Below are 21,352 nucleotides of genomic sequence, written 5' to 3'. Positions count from 1 at the left end.
ACCGGTGGTGATGGGACTGTTGACCGGTGGTGTGGGTCCCGGTGACCGGTGGTGGTGGGTCGGTGACCGGTGGTGATGGGCCCGGTGACCGGTGGTGTGGGTCCCGGTGACCGGTGATGGTGGGTCGGTGACCGGTGGTGATGGGCCCGGTGACCGGTGGTGTGGGGCCCGGTGACCGGTGGTGGTGGGTCGGTGACCGGTGGTGATGGGACTGTTGACCGGTGGTGTGGGTCCCGGTGACCGGTGGTGGTGGGTCGGTGACCGGTGGTGATGGGACTGTTGACCGGTGGTGTGGGTCCCGGTGACCGGTGGTGGTGGGTCGGTGACCGGTGGTGATGGGCCCGGTGACCGGTGGTGTGGGTCCCGGTGACCGGTGATGGTGGGTCGGTGACTGGTGGTGATGGGATTGTTGACCGGTGGTGTGGGGCCCGGTGACCGGTGGTGTGGGGCCCGGTGACCGGTGGTGGTGGGTCAGTGACCAGTGGTGATGGGTCGGTGACTGGTGGTGATGGGACTGTTGACCGGTGGTGTGGGGCCCGGTGACCGGAGGTGGTGGGTCGGTGACCGGTGGTGGTGGGTCGGTGACCGGTGGTGATGGGCCCGGTGACCGGTGGTGTGGGGCCCGGTGACCGGTGGTGGTGGGTCGGTGACCGGTGGTGATGGGACTGTTGACCGGTGGTGTGGGTCCCGGTGACCGGAGGTGGTGGGTCGGTGACCGGTGGTGATGGGCCCGGTGACCGGTGGTGTGGGGCCCGGTGACCGGAGGTGGTGGGTCGGTGACCGGTGGTGATGGGCCCGGTGACCGGTGGTGTGGGGCCCGGTGACCGGTGGTGGTGGGTCGGTGACCGGTGGTGATGGGACTGTTGACCGGTGGTGTGGGTCCCGGTGACCGGTGGTGGTGGGTCGGTGACCGGTGGTGATGGGACTGTTGACCGGTGGTGTGGGTCCCGGTGACCGGTGGTGGTGGGTCGGTGACCGGTGGTGATGGGCCCGGTGACCGGTGGTGTGGGTCCCGGTGACCGGTGATGGTGGGTCGGTGACTGGTGGTGATGGGATTGTTGACCGGTGGTGTGGGGCCCGGTGACCGGTGGTGGTGGGTCAGTGACCAGTGGTGATGGGTCAGTGACTGGTGGTGATGGGACTGTTGACCGGTGGTGTGGGGCCCGGTGACCGGTGGTGGTGGGTCGGTGACCGGTGGTGATGGGACTGTTGACCGGTGGTGTGGGTCCCGGTGACCGGTGGTGTGGGGCCCGGTGACCGGTGGTGGTGGGTCGGTGACCGGTGGTGATGGGACTGTTGACCGGTGGTGTGGGGCCCGGTGACCGGTGGTGGTGGGTCGGTGACCGGTGGTGATGGGACTGTTGACCGGTGGTGTGGGTCCCGGTGACCGGTGGTGTGGGGCCCGGTGACCGGTGGTGATGGGTCGGTGACCGGTGGTGATGGGACTGTTGACCGGAGGTGATGGGACTGTTGACCGGAGGTGTTGGGTCGGTGACCGGTGGTGTGGGGCCCGGTGACCGGAGGTGTTGGGTCGGTGACCGGTGGTGTTGACACTGTGACTACTGAGGGTTCCGGTGACGGCATCGTTCAGAATGGCAGCTTAAATCGACAGCTCCTTCGGAAAAACGCATACGTTGCCCCGCTAATCCATCAAGTATAAGATCTTCCGAAAATATCTGAATTGATAAGGGGAAAAAGAATGGAGATTAAAAAAGCATCAGTGCGGAGCCGATGGAAGAGAGTCTCTCCTACACGTGTGAGCGGCGGCGATGCTGACCCGGGGCCTCGCTCCAAGCGGCAAATATGATGAGGATTCTGGAGGAGACAAGGGATATAAAACAGCAACTCAACGATATACAGTCAGAGCTGGCCAAGGTCAACCAGAAAATAGCGATGGCAGAGACTCGAATTGAGAAGGTGGGAGATCGCGTGTAAAACGTGGAACATATACTAAGTTAGACGATAAAAATATTAAACCAACAGGAAAGTAAATTGCCTGACCAGGAGGGAAGATCGCGACAGAAAAATATCAGGATTTATAATGTTTCGGAAGGAGCGGAGGGATTGTCGATGATGAAGTTTGTAGGAAAGTTGCTGCGGGAAGCACTGGAGATTCCCCCGACTAGGGAGATTGAAACTGAGGGGGAGCATCATTCGCTCGTCCCGAGGCCTCCCGGAGACAGAGAAAGTAAACCGCGATCAATGGTACTCAGATTCCTTCGATTTAAGAGCAAGGCGGAGATTCTACGAAGGGCCTGGGGTAAGCAGAGGGTGTTTTGGAATGGGAGGTTAATATACTTCGATCATGATTACCCCCCGGCGGTCCTACAGAAACGGAAGGAATATTCCGAAGCGAAACGAATATTAAAGCAAGAAAAGATTAAATTCCAAACCCCGTACCCTGCTGAACTGAGGGTATTTTACCAAGAAGGGAGGCGACTGTACCAGATGGTGGAGGAGGCGACTACAGACACAAACAACAGAGGACTGTCCATTAGCGTGGTCAAACCAAGGGAAAGTCTGGCTGAGCAGTTGTCCCGATCTGTTTGGGAAATAGTAAGAGAACTGAGAAAGCAGGGGACGGGAACAGGACGAGAGAGGATATTAGGAAGAGACTGTGAGTTCTCCGAGGGCAGCCCTCACCTCCTCCAGAAGAGCCATAAGGTTTGGCTCACTTTAAAAGTGCTGATAAACTAAACGGAAGCAAAAATAGATGGTGATATACCTATCTCGAGAAAAACGTGTTATAATGTGGATTTTATATTACTCAATTTTTTTATTCATTCATTCACTCCTTTTTCCCACCTAAATGAGAATATATATATATGGGAGGAATACACAGGGAAATCATTTCTGTGTAATGGACATAAGATTTTTTTTTACTTACTTTTATAGGTACTGCAGCAGGGGCCCTCGACTCACAGGTAGGAGGGGCTCTCCCCCATGGCTAGACGTTTCCTCTAGCTCAACCCCGGGTCATCTAGAGACCCCAGCCTTGGAATCACACCTCCGTTACCTTTTCTTTCATTATTCGCGTTTCTTGGTTCTTATTTGTTCAGGGAGTAGATCGATTAAGTTATATTCTGCAAATTACAAGGATACACTAACAGGTAAATACACATGGCTAAGGACAAAGTAAAATTCATTTCTTTTAATGTCAATGGACTGTTGAATCCAATCAAACAAAGTAAAATTCCAACAAAAATGAAAAAAGAACAAGCCCATGTAGTATATTTACAGGAAATTCAATTAAGTGATAATGAGCATGGAAAATTAAAGAGAATGGGCTTCACTAATTTGTTTTTCTCCTCATATAAATCAGGACATAGGAGAGGAGTTGCTATTCTCATCTCAAGCAAGCTAAATTTTGAAAAAGTATTCGAAATGGGAGATAAGGAGGGCAGATATATTCTGGTAAGGGGGAATATAGATGGAAATCCAGTTACTTTATTGAATATATACACACCCCCAGGAAGTGATATTAGTTTCTTCCAGAAAATTACTAATATTATGGTAACGGAAACAGAAAGTCTCTTGATATGTGGGAGAGATTTACAATTACAACCAAAGTTAGACTCTTCCAATAGAAAAACTTATGAAACAAAGTCCTTACATAAGAAAGTTAACACTCTTTTTGAGGATGTTGGTCTAATTGATATATGGAGGGACCTTTTCCCTGACAGTAGGGATTACGCTCATTATTCTGCCCCTCCATTCCGTATATACAAGAATAGACTATTTCATAACATTTGGAAAAGATAAAGACAAAATAATCGCCTGTGGAATTGGGACAGTAGATGTAAGTGACCATGCACCTATATATTTATCTGTTGATTTTGACCTACAACCAAAGACTACGATTTGGAAATTAAATTCAAGTCTACTCAATGATCCCTATTTTAAGGAACAAATTAAAAAAGAAATTGGTCTTAACTTAGAATTCAATGATAATGGAGAGGTTTCACCTCCCATTCTATGGGATACTCTGAAGGCTGTCTTAAGAGGGAAAATCATAGCGATATCTTCATATAAGAAAAAAATAAGGAATAAAACATTAGAGGAATTACAAAATAAGCTGAAGGAACTAGAAAAAAACACAAATTGAGTTTGACACAGGATACACTAGAGGAGATTTAAAAATTAGGAATGAAATTAATAGTTTGGCTACACAAGAAATTAGAAAAAAATTAATGTATCTGAAACAGAGTCACTATGAAAGTGGATCTAAATCTATGAAAATACTGGCGTGGAAACTGGAAAAAAAAGATAGAAAATACAATTTATAGAATTAGGCATCCAAGAACAAAAGTGATAAAAAAAAAATAAGCTAAGTGAAATTCAGGAAGCTTTTGAAGTGTTTTACAAAACTCTATATTCCAAAGTTCCAGGGGGAAGCATAACCCAGACTGACACCTTCCTGAATTCTTTAGAGTTACCCACTTTAAGCAAAGAACAAAATAGAACGATGACTGCTGACATAACTGCAATTAGTAGGCTTAAATTAAGCAAGTCACCAGGATCAGGTAGATATACGGCAGAGTGGTATAAAGAATTTAGAAGTAAGTTAATTCCTGTTTTACTCCCCACACTGAACTGGGCTCTAAGAAAGGCACAAATGCCCCCCAGCTGGAAGGAGGCGATAATCTCAGCTATACCGAAAGAAGGCAAGGATAAAATGGAATGTGGGTCATTTAGACCAATATCTGTTCTTAATGTGGATTGTAGAATATTTACATCCATCATGGCCAAACGATTAAAAGAGTTTCTACCCACACTGATACATAATGATCAGACAGGTTTTATACAACAACGCCAAACACAAGACAATATACGAAGGACACCTCACATTATGGATCATATAAAAAAAATGAAATTCAAGCAATAGTGATGTGTGGATGCTGAAAAGGCATTTGATTCGGTTAATTGGAATTTTCTTTACAGAGTTTTACATAGATTTGGTCTACATGACACAATTATTAAAACTATACAGGCACTATACGACAATCCTACTGCCAGGATTAAAATCAATGTATATTTATCTAATAGTTTTACCCTAGAAAGGGGCACGAGACAGGGTTGTGCATGGTCACCGCTACTTTTCACATTGTATCTGGAACCACTAGCTCAATACATCAGACAAAATGAAGATATCAGGGGAATTACTATTAAAGAGACAGAGCATAAATTGGCCTGTTACGCCGATGACATTTTGATCTATCTCGGGCAACCAACATACTCTTTACCAAAATTGATGCAATCCTTTGAACAATATGGCCAATTATCAGAATACAAGATCAACAGAGATAAAAACCCAACTACTTTCATATAACTATAGCCCATCAAGAGAAATTGAAAGTAGATATACTTGGGCATGGCAAACAGAGTCCGTCACATATTTGGGCATCATTATGCCAAAAGATTTGGCAAAATTATCAGAATGCAATTATCTGCCTATATATAAAAAAATTAAGGAAGATATAACAAGATGGAAACTAATTCCTTTTCTTGGTCTCAGTTCAAGGATTGAATCTATTAAAATGAATATACTGCCCAGACTACTATATCTCTTTCAGACCCGACCAATAGAGATTAACCAAAATCAATTCAATGAATGGAACAAGATGCTATCAAGGTATATACGGCAAGGTAAAAGGCCTAGAGTTCGTCTCAAAACTTAGCAATTAGCCAAGGAAAAGGGGGGATGGGGCCTACCTTCTCTTCGAGATTATTATTTTGCAGCACAGTTGAGAGCTGTGATATGCTGGTGCAACCCATCATATGACACTCAATGGAGAAATATTGGGGGGGGGATACTTTCCATCCCCATACAGGCAATTTTGACTGATAACAACCTACAAAGTTACATAAATATTATTGATAACCCATGGGTGAAACGGTCTCTTAAAATATGGAAAACTATTATAAAATATAAACTAGAGAGAGACATTGTAATTCTTAAATGGTGTGCCTATGACTCAGATTTTACGCTGAATAAACTGGATGCTAGATTTGAGGACTGGACAGCTAAAGGAATAACAGCTATTTGCAATATAATGAAAGAAGGAACACTGTTCAGTTTTGAAATGCCCAAAGAGAAACACTTATCAGAAAAACAAGACTTCTATCGATATTTACAGATGCGACAGTTATGTTAATAGGATGGTTAAAAATGTAACCAAGGCAAGTACATGTTTGATAGAGATATTTAGAAAAGGTTATAATTCAGACTACGGTAGTAGAATAACTTCGTGTGTATAAGGGACAGAGGGCAATGAGGGGCTGAGTTGAGGATGGTTGTAGGAAGGAAGTAGAAAAAGAGCCGGAGGGAGTGATGGGTAGACGTACCCAGCGATCTCTCTCCTTCCTCCCTATCTCCCCCTCATCCTTTCTGTCCACCCTCTACCTCCTCCCCTCCTCACCCATCCTCCCCTATTCACCCTCTCACCCTACTCACACCTCCTCTTCCCTCCCACACCACCCCTCCTTCCGTATTGCCCCCTCCTCATCCATCCCTCCCTCTCCCCTATCTCTCCCTCTCCCTCCCCCTCCTCCCATCTCCCCTCTCCCTCCTCTCCTTCCTCCCTCTCCTCTTCCCTCCCCCTCTCCCTCGAACCCTTCCCCCCTCACTCTTTACCCCCTCCCCCGTGTGTGTGTGTGTGAGATCTGGGTGCTGGTGGGTTCACCCACCTGGAAGGCTGCACCCATGGGTGTCAGGACAGTTGACGTTTTTCACCAGACAGTGGGACTGCTCAGTAGGTCAGCCAGAAAGGCTTCACTGATCTGCCTCGTTCCTCCCCGTACAGACTGTGCCTGGTGGGCCGAACGGCCTGCGGTTCATCTTGGCTCTGCAGCTCTGAGGGACTCCTGGCGGATTTTCCTTCGAACTGGATTCGGATCAGTCCGTCTCTGTCCGTTGTTATTCCCAGTTGTGTCATGACCAGGATCCACGTACCGGGAATGATGATGCACTGCAACTCCTCTGGTGTGGAGATTCCTCTCTTCCCCTCTCCACCTCCGACCTCATTCCATCCCTCCACCCTCATCACACCCCTCCACCCTCATCCCACCTACTCGTATTCTCCACCTTCTCCCTCCCCACCCCTCCACCCTCATCCCACCTACTCGTATTCTCCACCTTCTCCCTCTCCACCCCTCCACCCTCATCCCACCCACTCGTATTCTCCACCTTCTCCCTCCCCACCCCTCCACCCTCATCCCACCTACTCGTATTCTCCACCTTCTCCCTCCCCACCCCTCCACCCTCATCCCACCTACTCGTATTCTCCACCTTCTCCCTCCCCACCCCTCCACCCTCATCCCACCCCTCCACCCTCATCCCACCTACTCGTATTCTCCACCTTCTCCCTCCCCACCCCTCCACCCTCATCCCACCCCTCCACCCTCATCCCACCCCTCCACCCTCATCCCACCTACTCGTATTCTCCACCTTCTCCCTCCCCACCCCTCCACCCTCATCCCACCCACTCGTATTCTCCACCTTCTCCCTCCCCACCCCTCCACCCTCATCCCACCCACTCGTATTCTCCACCTTCTCCCTCCCCACCCCTCCACCCTCATCCCACCCACTCGTATTCTCCACCTTCTCCCTCCCCACCCCTCCACCCTCATCCCACCCACTCGTATTCTCCACCTTCTCCCTCCCCACCCCTCCACCCTCATCCCACCCACTCGTATTCTCCACCTTCTCCCTCTCCACCCCTCCACCCTCATCCCACCCACTCGTATTCTCCACCTTCTCCCTCCCCACCCCTCCACCCTCATCCCACCCACTCGTATTCTCCACCTTCTCCCTCCCCCCCCCCCCACCCTCATCCCACCCACTCGTATTCTCCACCTTCTCCCTCTCCACCCCTCCACCCTCATCCCACCCACTCGTATTCTCCACCTTCTCCCTCTCCACCCCTCCACCCTCATCCCACCCACTCGTATTCTCCACCTTCCTCCCTCCCCACCCCTCCACCCTCATCCCACCTACTCGTATTCTCCACCTTCTCCCTCCCCACCCCTCCACCCTCATCCCACCCACTCGTATTCTCCACCTTCTCCCTCCCCACCCCTCCACCCTCATCCCACCCACTCGTATTCTCCACCTTCTCCCTCCCCACCCCTCCACCCTCATCCCACCCACTCGTATTCTCCACCTTCTCCCTCCCCACCCCTCCACCCTCATCCCACCTACTCGTATTCTCCACCTTCTCCCTCCCCACCCCTCCACCCTCATCCCACCTACTCGTATTCTCCACCTTCTCCCTCCCCACCCCTCCACACTCATTCCACCCCTCCACCCTCATCCCACCCACTCGTATTCTCCACCTTCTCCCTCCCCACCCCTCCACCCTCATCCCACCCACTCGTATTCTCCACCTTCTCCCTCCCCACCCCTCCACCCTCATTCCACCCCTCCACCCTCATCGCACCCCTCCACCCTCATTCCACCCACTCGTATTCTCCACCTTCTCCCTCCCCACCCCTCCACCCTCATACTCTCCACTTTCTCCCTCCCCATCCCTCCACCCTCATACTCTCCACCTTCTCCCTCCCCATCCCTCTACCCTCATTCCACTCCCTCGTACTCTCCACCTTCTCCCTCCTCATCCCTCCACCCTCATTCCTCCCCCTCGTCCTCTCCACCTTCTCCCTCCCCATCCCTCCACCCTCATACTCTCCACCTTCTCCCTCCCCATCCCTCCACCCTCATACTCTCCACCTTCTCCCTCCCCATCCCTCCACCCTCATTCCACCCCCTCGTCCTCTCCACCTTCTCCCTCCCCATCCCTCCACCCTCATTCCACCCCCTTGTACTCTCCACCTTCTCCCTCCCCATCCCTCCACCCTCATACTCTCCACCTTCTCCCTCCCCATCCCTCCACCCTCATTCCACCCCCTTGTGCTCTCCATCTTCTCCCTCCCCATCCCTCCACCCTCATTCCACCCCCTTGTACTCTCCACCTTCTCCCTCCCCATCCCTCCACCCTCATACTCTCCACCTTCTCCCTCCCCATCCCTCCACCCTCATTCCACCCCCTCGTCCTCTTCACCTTCTCCCTCCACCCTCATTCCACCCCCTCATACTCTCCACCTTCTCCTTCCCCATCCCTCCACCCTCATTCCACCCCCTCGTACTCTCCACCTCTTCCTCCCCATCCCTCCCCCTCGCCTCCCTACCTTCTCCCTCCCCATCCCTCCACCCTCATTCCACCTCCTCTCCCTCCCTTGGCAGGGTGATGGGGAGAGGGGAGAGGGTCTGGGTACTGTGGGACGCGAGGGAACTGAGGCCGGGACTCCTTCCCATCCTGCAACCCTCTGCATTTAATTATCCTCTCGATCCGCCTCTTGGCCACCGCATGAGATTTTACAGTCAGTTCCGGGTTTGGTTCCTGCCGATGTCCGTACAGAATCTGTACGTTCCCCCAGGCTGAGACTCTAACAGTTTACAGTACACCCCTGTGAGATCCGGGTTCGGTTCCTGAGAGTCTAACAGTTTACAGTACACTCCTGTAGGATCCGGGTTCGGTTCCTGCCGATGTCCGTACGGTATCTGTACGTTCTCCCAGTGACCATGGAAGTTTCCTCCGGGTGCTCCAGTTTCCTCCCACAGTCCAAAGACGTAGCAGTTCGGTTAGTCGTTGTCAGAAACGCTTGCGGGCTGCCCCAGCACTTATTCCCCGTGTTGGTCATTAACGCAAACCACACATTTTACTGTACGTTTCGGAGTACCTGTGACAAATAAAGCCAATCTTTCCTTCAAGCTCTCCTCGCAGGATGGGACAGATACAGATGAGGGAAGGAATCGGAGGCCGGAGGTGTTGGAGGAGGTGGGTACTCTGGGGCTGGACCCAGGCTTTGCCCCACCCGACAGCCCCCGTGTGGAGCAGGGAGGGGCCTGTGTACCGAAAGGGCTGCTGTCGGTGAGTCCACCCCTGGACACGTCTGCCTCCCGATGACCAGGTTTGGGGAAATGTCCTCTGCTTCCTTCCGGAGTGAAACTGGAGACTCGGATAGGGGTGGCGGAGCTCGAGATGGGACAGGCGCTTCCTCAGCTGTGGGGTGTAGGGACCGAGGTGGGGTGAGACAGGGCAACAGGGTGTTGGGAAGGTGCTGCAGCTGGGACGAGTTCTGAACCTGAGCCTTCACACCGACGTGAAGATTCAGAGTCAGGGTCCTGTTCCTCTGTGCAGAGCTACAGAGGGTGGGTACAGCTCTCTTTCAGTCTTGAATGTAGACCTCCAGAGGATAGTTCCTTCTCTTCCTCTGTCCCCAGTGCGGAGCTCTGATGCCCCATGGCTCCGTTCCTGTCTCTCCCCAGTGCGGAGCTCTGCCCCCATTGTTCTGTTCCTCCCTGTCCCCAGTGTAGAGCTCTGTCCCCCCCATGGCTCCGTTCCTGTCTGTCCCCAGTGTGGAGCTCCGTCTCCCATTGGCTCCATTCCTCCCTGTCCCCAGTGCGGAGCTCTGTCCCCCCATGGCTCCGTTCCTGTCTGTCCCCAGTGCGGAGCTCTGTCCCCCCCATGGCTCTGTTCCTCCCTGTCCCCAGTGCGGAGCTCTGTCCCCCCATGGCTCCATTTCTCCCTGTCCCCAGTGCGGAGCTCTGTCCCCCCATAGCTCTGTTCCTGTCTGTCCCCAGTGTAGAGCTCTGACCCCATTGTTCTGTTCTGTTCCTCCCTGTCCCCAGTGTGGAGCTTCAGGAATTGGCTCTCATTCCCTGTCACCAGTGTAGACCTCCAGGGATGGAGCTATCTCTCCCTGTCCCAGTGCGGAGCTCCACAGGATGGGGTCACCCGCCTGGATCTCCACGTGAATAATCCACTTACCTGATCCCTACTGGGGAGCCCCTCAGAATGAATCCACTGCTCCCTGTCCCAGTGCGGAGCTCCAAAACTGACCCTTGGATAACGGGATCCCACCACTAAGCACATCTTTCCCTCCCCCCCTCTCTCTGCATTCCGCAGGGATCGCTCCCTACACAACTCCCTTGTCCATTTGTCCCCCCCATCCCTCCCCACTGATCTCCCTCCTGGCACTTATCCGTGTAAGCGGAACAAGTGCTACACATGCCCTTACACTTCCTCCCTTACCACCATTCAGGGCCCCAAACAGTCCTTCCAGGTGAGGCATCACTTCACCTGTGAGTCGACTGGGGTGATATACTGCGTCCGGTGCTCCCAATGTGGCCTTTTATATATTGGTGAGACCCGACGCAGACTGGGAGACCGCTTTGCTGAGCATCTACGCTCTGTCCGCCAGAGAAAGCAGGATCTCCCAGTGGCCACACATTTTAATTCCACATCCCATTCCCATTCTGACATGTCTGTCCACGGCCTCCTCTACTGTAAAGATGAAGCCACACTCAGGTTGGAGGAACAACACCTTATATTCCGTCTGGGTAGCCTCCAACCTGATGGCGTGAACATTAACTTCTCTAACTTCCGCTAGGTCCCCACCTCCCCCTCGTACCCCATCTGTTACTCATTTTTATGCACACATTCTTTCTCTCACTCTCCTTTTTCTCCCTCTGTCCCTCTGAATATACCTCTTGCCCATCCTCTGGGTCCCCCCCCCCGTCTTTCTTCCCGGACCTCCTGTCCCATGATCCTCTCGTATCCCCTTTTGCCTATCACCTGTCCAGCTCTCGGCTCCATCCCTCCCCCTCCTGTCTTCTCCTATCATTTTGCATCTCCCCCTCCCCCTCCAGCTTTCAAATCCCTTACTCACTCTTCCTTCAGTTAGTCCTGACGAAGGGTCTCAGCCTGAAACGTCGACTGCGCCTCTTCCTATAGATGCTGCCTGGCCTGCTGCGTTCACCAGCAACTTTGATGTGTGTTGCTTGGATAAGATGGTGTGGGCTCTTGGCACACTTTCGCACTTTCGCACCTCTTGGTTCCCGTCTCCAATCGGACACACTTGGATGACCTGACAAGCCCAGAAAACACCTGGAATCTCATCTCCCATCTGCAACAAATGGACCAGATCGAGTCACTGAGTGAACAGATAGCCTTCCGAGAGCAGAGGATCGACTCCTGTCAGTGGCGTGTCAGTGATGTGTGTGTGAGAGAGAGACAGGCCCCTCTCCATCACCGCTCCCCCCATCCGTCAGCCCTCCCAACCTCTCTGTCACTCCTCCCCCTCTCTGTCACCCCTCCCCCACTCTGTCACCCATTCCCCTCTCCGTCACCCCTCCCCCTTTCCGTCACCCCTCCCCTCTCCGTCACCCATTCCCCTCTCCGTCACCCCTCCCCCTCTCCGTCACCCATTCCCCTCTCCGTCACCCCTCCCCCTCTCCGTCACCCCTCCCCTCTCCGTCACCCCTCCCCCTCTCCGTCACCCCTCCCCCTCTCCGTCACCCCTCCCCCTCTCCGTCAGCCATTCCCCTCTCCATCACCCCTCCCCTCTCCGTCACCCCTCCCCCTCTCTACCAGTCCTCCTCCCTAACATTCGCTGTCACTGCCCCCCTTTGACGAATCTGTCCCCTCACTGATCTTGCCTCTCACTAAGTACCAGAGTGACCCCCTTCTACAGCACCCACATTCCATGACCTTGATTCTACCTGACTCCCACATCGGGGGGAGGGGGGATTTATGTTGGTCTTTAAAACCCCCACGTGCTACATCTGATAAGGAGGAGGAAACGAGCAGACAGATTATAAGGGGAATGTGCAAACTCTGCACAGACAGCTCTGGTTTGCACCCGGATCTCTGGGAGGGGGTAGGGGTTCTGGTATTGAACATGGGTCTGTGGGATGGGTCCAGGATCAAAACCTTGTTAAGCAACCTCATGTGTGACACATTATCAAATGCCTTCTGAAAATCCAAATAAGTGACATCCACTGCCTCTCCTTGATCCACCCTGCTTGTTACTTCCTCGAAGATTTGCCAGGGAAGATTTCCCTTGACAGAATCCATGCTGACTTTGATTTATTTTATCATTAGTCTCTAAGTACCCCAAAACCTTGTCCTAAATAATAGACTCCAACACTTTCCCAACCACAGAGGTGAGTCTAACTTGCCTAAAATTGCCTTATGATTTAGAAACAGGAGTAGGCCACTTGGCCCATCGAGTCTGCTCCACCATTCAATCATGGGCTGATCCAATTCTTCCAGTCATTCCCACTCCCCTGCCTTCTTCCCATACCCTTTGATGCCCTGGCTAATCAAGAACCTATCTATCTCTGCCTTAAATGCACCCAATGACTTGGCCTCCACAGCCGCTCGTGGCAACAAACTCCACAGATTTACCATCCTCTGACTTTTGTCTTCTTCCCTTCTTAAAGAGTGGAGTGTCACTTGCAATCTTCCGGTACTCTGGGACAACACCAGAATCAAGTGATTCTTGAAAGATCATGACCAATTCACCTGCTATCTCTTCAGCAACTCCCGCAGGACTCTGGGATGTAGTCCATCCGGTCCAGCTGTCTTATCTGTCCTGCACCTGGTGAACTATTCCCAGAAACTTCAGCCATCTCTGCTCTGCCTTCATCCCTGCCAGTATCCTCCTCCAATCCACCTGGTCAAGCTCCTCTCTCATGCCTCTGTAATTCCCTTTATTCCATTGTGATACTGATACAAGGGAGTTACGCTTCTCCCTCTCAAACTACAGTAGGAATTCAATGCAATTGTGATCACTGCCTCCTTAGGGTTCCCTTACATTAAGCTCTCTAATAAGATCTGGGTTATTACACAAAACCAATCTAAGACAGCCTTCCCTGAGTAGGCTCAAGCACAAACTGTTCTAAAAAGCCATCGTAGGCATTCAACAAATTCCCTCTCTTGTGATCCAACACCAACCTATGGGGGACTTCAATATGCAAGGGGATTTTCCCATTTTGAAGATCCCCATTACAATTGTGTCATTACCCTTATTACACGCCTTTTCCAGCTCCCTTTGCAATCTCAACCCCACATTTCAGCTACTATTAGGAGGCCTATATATGATTTCCCATAATTTTTTTTACCTTTGCAGTTTCTTATCTCCATCCGCAAAGATTCAACATCCTCTGACCCTATGTCACTTGTTTCTAAAGATGTAATTCCACTTCTTATCAACAGAGCCACATCACCACCCATGCCTTCCTGCCTGTCCTTTCAATGCAAAGTATGTCCCGTGATGTTAAACTCCGAACGATGGCTTTCTTTCAGCCGGGACTCAGGGACTCACGACAATCTTTAATTGTGCTATGAGTTCACCTGATTCTGAATGCTACACACATTTAAATACAGCATCTTCAGTCCGGCATGCTTCACCTGGACTGTGTTGGGACCCGGATCCTAGCAATTCGCATAACTAGGGCTGTGGATAGGGCTCTAAGCTAAATAGTCGGGGTCTAGGCTCAACAGATTGGAGGAGTATGGATAAAGTAAAAGAGAAAGGCGTGGATAAAGACCGAGGAAAAGCAAATGATGAAGAAGCGAAAAGTAAGAGTGGCGTGCAGAAAAGTCAGGTGCAAAAGAGAAAAGATTACAGGTTTTAAAGGCAGAATGAGTGTAAGGACACGTTATCTGAATGCCCGTAGTATTCGTAACAAGGTCAGTGAAATTGAGGCACAGATCAGTATAAAGGGGTATGATTTAGTGGGCATTACAGAGACATAGTTGCAGGTTGGAGAGGTTTGGGAATTAAAGATCCAAGGATATCAGGTGATACGGAAGGATAGGCAGGAAGATAAGGGAGGTGGGGTAGCACTCTTAATTAAGATGAGATCAGGGTGTTTGTGAGAGACGAGTTGAATCCATCTGGGTAGGGATTAGGAATAGTAAAGGGAAAAAATCACTGGTGGGAGTTCTCTATCGGCCATCAAATAATAACATTATTGGTGAGACCACACCTGGAGTATTGTGTGCAGTTTTGGTCCCCTAATCTGAGGAAAGACATCCTTGCCATAGAGGGAGTACAAAGAAGGTTCACCAGATTGATTCCTGGGATGGCAGGACTTTCATATGAAGAAAGACTGGATGAACTAGGCTTATACTCGTTGGAATTTAGAAGATTGAGGGGGGATCTTATTGAAACGTATAAAATCCTAAAGGGATTGGACAGGCTAGATGCAGGAAGATTGTTCCCGATGTTGGGGGGATCCAGAACGAGGGGTCACAGTTTGAGGATAAAGGGGAAGCCCTTTAGGACCGAGATTAGGAAAAACTTCTTCACACAGAGAGTGGTGAATCTGTGGAATTCTCTGCCACAGGAAACAGTTGAGGCCAGTTCATTGGCTATATTTAAGAGGGAGTTAGATATGGCCCTTGTGGCTACGGGGATCAGGGGGTATGGAGGGAAGGCTGGTGCAGGGTTCTGAGTTGGATGATCAGCCATGATCATAATAAATGGCGGTGCAGGCTCGAAGGGCCGAATGGCCTACTCCTGCACCTATTTTCTATGTTTCTATGTTTCTATATTACAGTGGCACAGGCAATAAAGACGAAGCATGTAAGAATGGAACAGCAGTTATCATGGGAAATTCAACTTGCACATAGACTGGGTGAATCAAGTTGGTCGAGTCAGTCTTGAGGACTTCATAGAGTGAATACGCGATAACGTTCTTGAACTGCATGTTACTCCTACAAGGGAACGCGTTGTCTTAGACCTGGTCGTCTGCAATGAGACAGGTAAAATTAGTAATCTTGTAGTTAGGGATCCTCTTGGAAAGAGTGATCATGGTATGATTGAGTTTCTCATACAAATAGAGGGTGCAATAGTTTGAGCTAAAACCAGTGTATTATGCCTAAACAAGGGAGACTACAAAGGGATGAGGGAGGAGTTGGATAGCGTAGACTGGAACACAGGCTATATGATGGGACGGTTGAGGAACAGTGGAAGACTTTCAAAGAGATTTTTCACAGTGCTCAAAAAAAGTATATTCCAATTAAAGGCAAGGACAGTAAGGGTGGGGAGAGTCATCAATAACTAAGGAAATAAAAGAAGGCATCAAACTAAAAGCTCGTGCGTACAAAGTCACCAAGAGTACTGGGAAACTGGAAGATTGGGGAAAACTTTAAAAAGCAACAAAGAACCACAAAGTGAGCAATAAAGAAAGGGAAGATAGATTATGATCAAGACTCCCACTGGCCCACCACCTCGAGGGAGTCTTGATCATAAGCGGGCCGAAACTCCTGAAGGCAGGTGGCAGATCAACTGATGATCCCACTGGTGATAGCACAGGACAGTTAACATCTTAGTCCACGTGTATTTTGTAACTCTGAAAATAAACTAGCACAAAATATGAAAATGGATGGTAAAAGTTTGTATAATTATATAAAGCAGAAAAGGGTGACTAAAGTGAATGTAGGTCCCTTGGAGGACGAGAAGGGGGAGTTGATATTGGGTAATGAGGAAATAGCCGAGGCTTTGAATGACTATTTTGTGTCAGCTTTCACAGTGGAGGGCATGTCTACATGCCGAAGGGAGATAATATGGATGCGATGAGGATCTCGATACAATAGCTGTCACTAAAGAGGTAGAGCTGAGCAAACTTGTGGGCCTGAAGATAGAGAAGTCCCGTTGTCCTGATGGAACGCATCCCAGGGTTCTGAAAGAAATGACAGGTTAGAGTTGAGGCTTTGGTGATAATTTACCAAAATCCTCTGGACTCTGGGCAGGTCCCGGCAGATTGGAAGAAGACAAATGTCACACCACTGTTCATAAAAGGATGTAGGCCAGTTAGTTTAATGTCTGTAGTTGGGAAAATGCTTGAAGTCATCGTTAAAGAAGAATTAGTCAGGCATCTGGAAAGAAATGGATCCATCGGGCAGATGCAGCATGGATTCAGCAAAGGCAGGTCCTGCTTAACCAACTTTCTGGAGTTCTTTGAAGATATAACGAGCGCAATGGATAGAGAGGAACAGATGGACGTTATTTACTTGGATTTCCAGAAGGCGTTCGATAAGGTGCCACATAAAAGACTTATCCATAAGATAAGGATGCATAGAGTTCGGGCTGATATATTAGCATGGATAGAGGATTGGTTAACTAATAGAAAGCAGAGAGTTGGGATACGTGGTTGTTACTCTGGTTGGCAATCAGTGGTGAGCGATGTGCTACAGGGGTCGGTGCTGGGCCTGCAACTGTTCATGATATACATTAACGATCTGGAAGAGGGGACCGAGTGTACTGTATCTGAGTTTGCTGATGACACTAAATTGAGTGGAAAAGCAAACTGTGCAGAGGATACAGTTAAGTAAGTGAACAAGGGTCTGGCAGATGGAGTACAATGTTGGTAAATGTGCGGAAGGGAAAATAGAAGTTCAGATTATTATTTAAATGGCAAAAAATTGCAGGATGCTGCTGTGCAGAGGGACTTGGGAGTGCTGATGCATGAATCACAAAAGGTTGGTTTGCAGGTGCAGCAGGCTGTTAAGAAGGCAAATGGAATGTTGTTTTTCATTGCTAGAGGGACTGAATTTCAGAGCAGGGAGGTTATGTCGCAACTATACAGGGTACTGGTGAGGCTGCATCTGGAGTACTGTGTGCAGTACTCCTTGCTTGAAGAAGAAGAGGAGAGCTGTTGTCATTGGAGACTCTATAGTCAGGGGAGCAGACAGGAGATTTTGTGGAGGTGAGAAGGACACCTGCATGGTTTGTTGCCTCCCGGGTGCCAGGTTCCGGGATGTCTCTGACCAGGTGGCTGAGGAGTTGGTGCAGGGAGCAGGGTTTTAGATTTTTGAATCAGTGGGATCTCCTCTGGGGAAGGTGGGACCTGTAGATTGGATGGGTTGCACCTGAACTCGAGGGGGAGCAATATCCTTGCAGGTAGGTTTGCTAGCATGGTTCGGGAGGGTTTAAACTAATTTGCGAGGGGGATGGGACCCAGAGCGATAGAGCAGTGAAAGAACTGCATGGAGTAAAGCCAGATCTAACATACAGAGAGGCTTTGAGGAAAGAGAAGCAGAATAAACGGTGTAAAGACAGTAAGGTAGAAGGGCTGAAATGTGTGTACCTCAATGCAAGAAGCATCAGGAACAAAGGTGATGAACTGAGAGCTTGGATACATACATGGAATTATGATGTAGTGGCCATTACAGAGACTTGGCTGGCACCAGGGCAGGAATGGATTCTCAATATTCCTGGATTTCAGTGCTTTAAAAGGGATACAGAGGGTGGAAAAAGGGAAGAGGGGATGGCATTACTGGTCAGGGATACTATTACAGCTACAGAAAGGATGGGTAATGTAGCAGGATCCTCTTTTGAGTCAATATGGGTGGAAGTCAGGAACAGGAAGGGAGCAGTTACTCTACTGAGGGTATTCTATAGGCCCCCTGGTAGCAGCAGAGATACAGAGGAGCAGATTGGGAGGCAGATTTTGGAAAGGTGCAAAAATAACAGGGTTGTTATCATGGGTGACTTTAACTTTCCTAATATTGATTGGCACCTGATTAGTTCCAATGGTTTAGACGGGGCAGAGTTTGTTAAGTGTGTCCAGGATGGATTCCTGTCACAGTATGTGGACAGGCCGACCAGGGGGAATGCCATACCAGATCTGGTACTAGGTGATGAACCGGGTCAGGCTTAGAAAAATAGAGGGCTATGGGTAAGCCTAGTAATTTCTAAGGTAGGGACATGTTCAGCACAACTTTCTGGGCCGAAGGGCCTGTATTGTGCTGTAGGTTTTCTATGTTTCTATGTTTAAAGAAATAATAATAATAAATAATATTGAAAACATGAGATGAAGAGGCCTCGAAGTGAGTTTGTTCCTTGTAGGAACATTTGAATGATGGGGCAAGTAGAGTGAAGAGGCTGATTGTTGAGGGGTAATATATCGCAGTGTAGACCGTCAGTTGTCAATAACAAAGGTTGGAGGTGTTGTGGATAGTGTGGGGGGCTGTCAGAAGTTACAGTGGGACATCGATAGGATGCAAAACTGGGCTGAGAAGTGGCAGATGGAGTTCAACCCAGATAAGTGTGAGGTGGTTCATTTTGGTAGGTCAAATATGATGGCAGAATATAGTATTAATGGCAAGACTCTTGGCAGTGTAGAGGATCAGAGGGATCTTGGGGTCCGAGTCCATAGGACACTCAAAGCTGCTACGCAGGTTGACTCTGCGATTAAGAAGGCATACGATGCATTGGCCTTCATCAATCGTGGAATTGAATTTAGGAGCCGAGAGGTAATGTTGCAGCTATATAGGACCCTGGTCAGACCTCACTTGGAGTACTGGGCTCAGTTCTGGTCGCATCATGTGGAAACAATAGAAAGGGTGCAGAGGAGATATAAAAAAGGATGTTGCCTGGATTGGGGAGCATACCTTATGAGAACAGGTTGAGTGAACTCGTTCTTTTCTCCTTGGAGCGATGGAGGATGAGAGGTGACCTGATAGAGGTATACAAGATAATGAGAGGCATTGATCATGTGGATAATCAGAGGCTTTTTCTCAGGGCTGGAATGGTTGCCACAAGAGGATACAGGTTTAAGGTGCTGGGGAGTAGGTACAGAGGAGATGTCGGCGGTAAGTTTCTTACTCAGAGATTGGTGAATGCGTGGAATGGGCTGCCAGCAACGGTAGTGGAGGTAGATACAATAGGGTCTTTTAAGAGACTCCTGGATGGGTACATGGAGCTTAGAAAAATAGAGGGCTATGGGGAAGCCTAGTAATTTCTAAGGTAGGGACATGTTCGGCACAACTTTGTGGGCCAAAGGGCCTGTATTGTGCTGTAGGTTTTCTGTGTTTCTATGTTTCTCCCTATGTAGATTGTCAATTGTCAATAACACCTTATATATCCCAGTGTAGATTGTCAATTTTCAATAAAACCTTATACACCGCAGTGAGGATTATCAATTGGCTTATTATTCTCACACGTAATGAGCTACCGAGAAGATATCAGATATAAGGTTATAAGATTATGAGAGGCAGACAGTATCGTTTTCCAGGGGTTGAAATGTGATTTGATGTGCTGACGTTGGAGAGGGTACAGAGAAGATTCACTAGAATGATTCCGGGAATGAGAGGGTTAACATATGAGGAACATTTGTCCACTCTTGGACTGTCTTCCTTGGAGTTTAGAAGAATGAGGGGGGACCGCATAGAAACATTTCGAATGTTGAAAGGCATGGACAGAGTGGATGTGGCAAAGTTGTTTCCCATGATGGGGGAGTCTAGTACGAGAGGGAGTGACTTAAGGATTGAGGGGCGCCCATTCAGAACAGAAATGCGAAGAAATTTTTTTAGTCAGAGGGTGGTGAATCTATGGAATTTGTTGCCACGGGCGGCAGTGGAGTCCAAGTCATTGAGTGTATTTAAGGCAGAGATTGATAGGTATCTGAGTAGCCAGGGCATCAAAGGTTATGGTGAGAAGGCAGGGGAGTGGGACTAAATGGGAGAATGGATCAGCTTATGATAAAATGGCGGAGCAGACTCGATGGGCCGAATGGTCGACTTCTGCTCCTTTGTCTTATGGTCTTATGGAAATGTCTAATACCAGAGGTCATGCAATGAAGGTCAGAGGGGGTAATTTCAAAGTTAAGGGTCTACCATTCTCTGACTGGGGTTCCGATAACAGCGCGGTAATTTCAAAGTTTTTTTAAAATAAACTGGTGGGTGCCTGGATGCTGCCTGGGGTGGTGGTAAAGACAGAAATGTTAGCGACTTTTCAGAGTTGTTTAGATAGGCACATGAATGTGTGGGAAATGGAGCTTGTGCAGGCAGAAAAGATTAGCTATTTGATTGCTAATTTATTTGGTTTGGCACAAGGTTGTGGGCAGAAGGACCTGTTCCTGCGCTGTATTAGAGAGATAGTACAGTGCTGGCAGCCAGTCAGGTGCGGGGCCACGATGCAGTCAAGGGTCTACCATTCTCTGACTGGGGTTCTGATAACAGCGCGGTAGAAGCCTTACCTGAGTCGGGCGGTATGCTCTTTTCGGTTCGTGTACCTTTGCCTGATGGGAGGGAGATCTTTGATTCCACTGGCTGCTTTACTGAGGTGTATACAGAGTCCGTGCGGGTGCGGTTGCAATGGAAATCTTGCATGGCGCTAAATCACAGACACGTAGGTTCAAAGAACACACTGAATATAAATTAAACATAAAGTGATTTTTTTTCAAGTGCAAATGAAAATATTTGCGCGAAAAACTGCCAGACAGAGGGCATGGAGAAAGTGACGGGGGTGGGGGGGTCTGTAGAGCTGGAAAAGAATGCTGTAGATGCGCTGGGGGTACTGAGAAGGGGATAGTCATAAATATGACGGGCTGAATGACGGGACGCAGGATGTTAACCCGCCCATTAATCTGTCACTGCTGATTAATGGCAAGGCGAGCAAATCAGTTTCCAGCAAATCAGCACCGAGAGCGTGAGTGACACACTCAATGGCCAATAGACTATAGGACCCGCCTTACGACTGAGTTACCTCACCAATA

At 49.4% G+C, this 21,352-nt stretch overlaps 1 long non-coding RNA gene across 1 annotated transcript; it reads right to left on the bottom strand.

Annotated features, from left to right (window-relative positions):
- Positions 1-1,016: 1,016 nt before the first annotated feature.
- LOC134346076 (uncharacterized) lies at positions 1,017-6,992 on the bottom strand. The gene is made up of 3 exons (XR_010017821.1): positions 6,688-6,992; positions 2,888-3,083; positions 1,017-1,676 (listed from the first exon to the last, which is right to left on the bottom strand). It is a non-coding gene; the product is annotated as an uncharacterized LOC134346076 (long non-coding RNA).
- Positions 6,993-21,352: the final 14,360 nt, after the last annotated feature.

This window comes from Mobula hypostoma, chromosome 5 (assembly GCF_963921235.1).
Source record: "Mobula hypostoma chromosome 5, sMobHyp1.1, whole genome shotgun sequence".
Classification (NCBI taxonomy): Eukaryota; Metazoa; Chordata; class Chondrichthyes; order Myliobatiformes; family Myliobatidae; genus Mobula; species Mobula hypostoma.
This window is presented reverse-complemented; position numbering and strand designations above follow the sequence as displayed.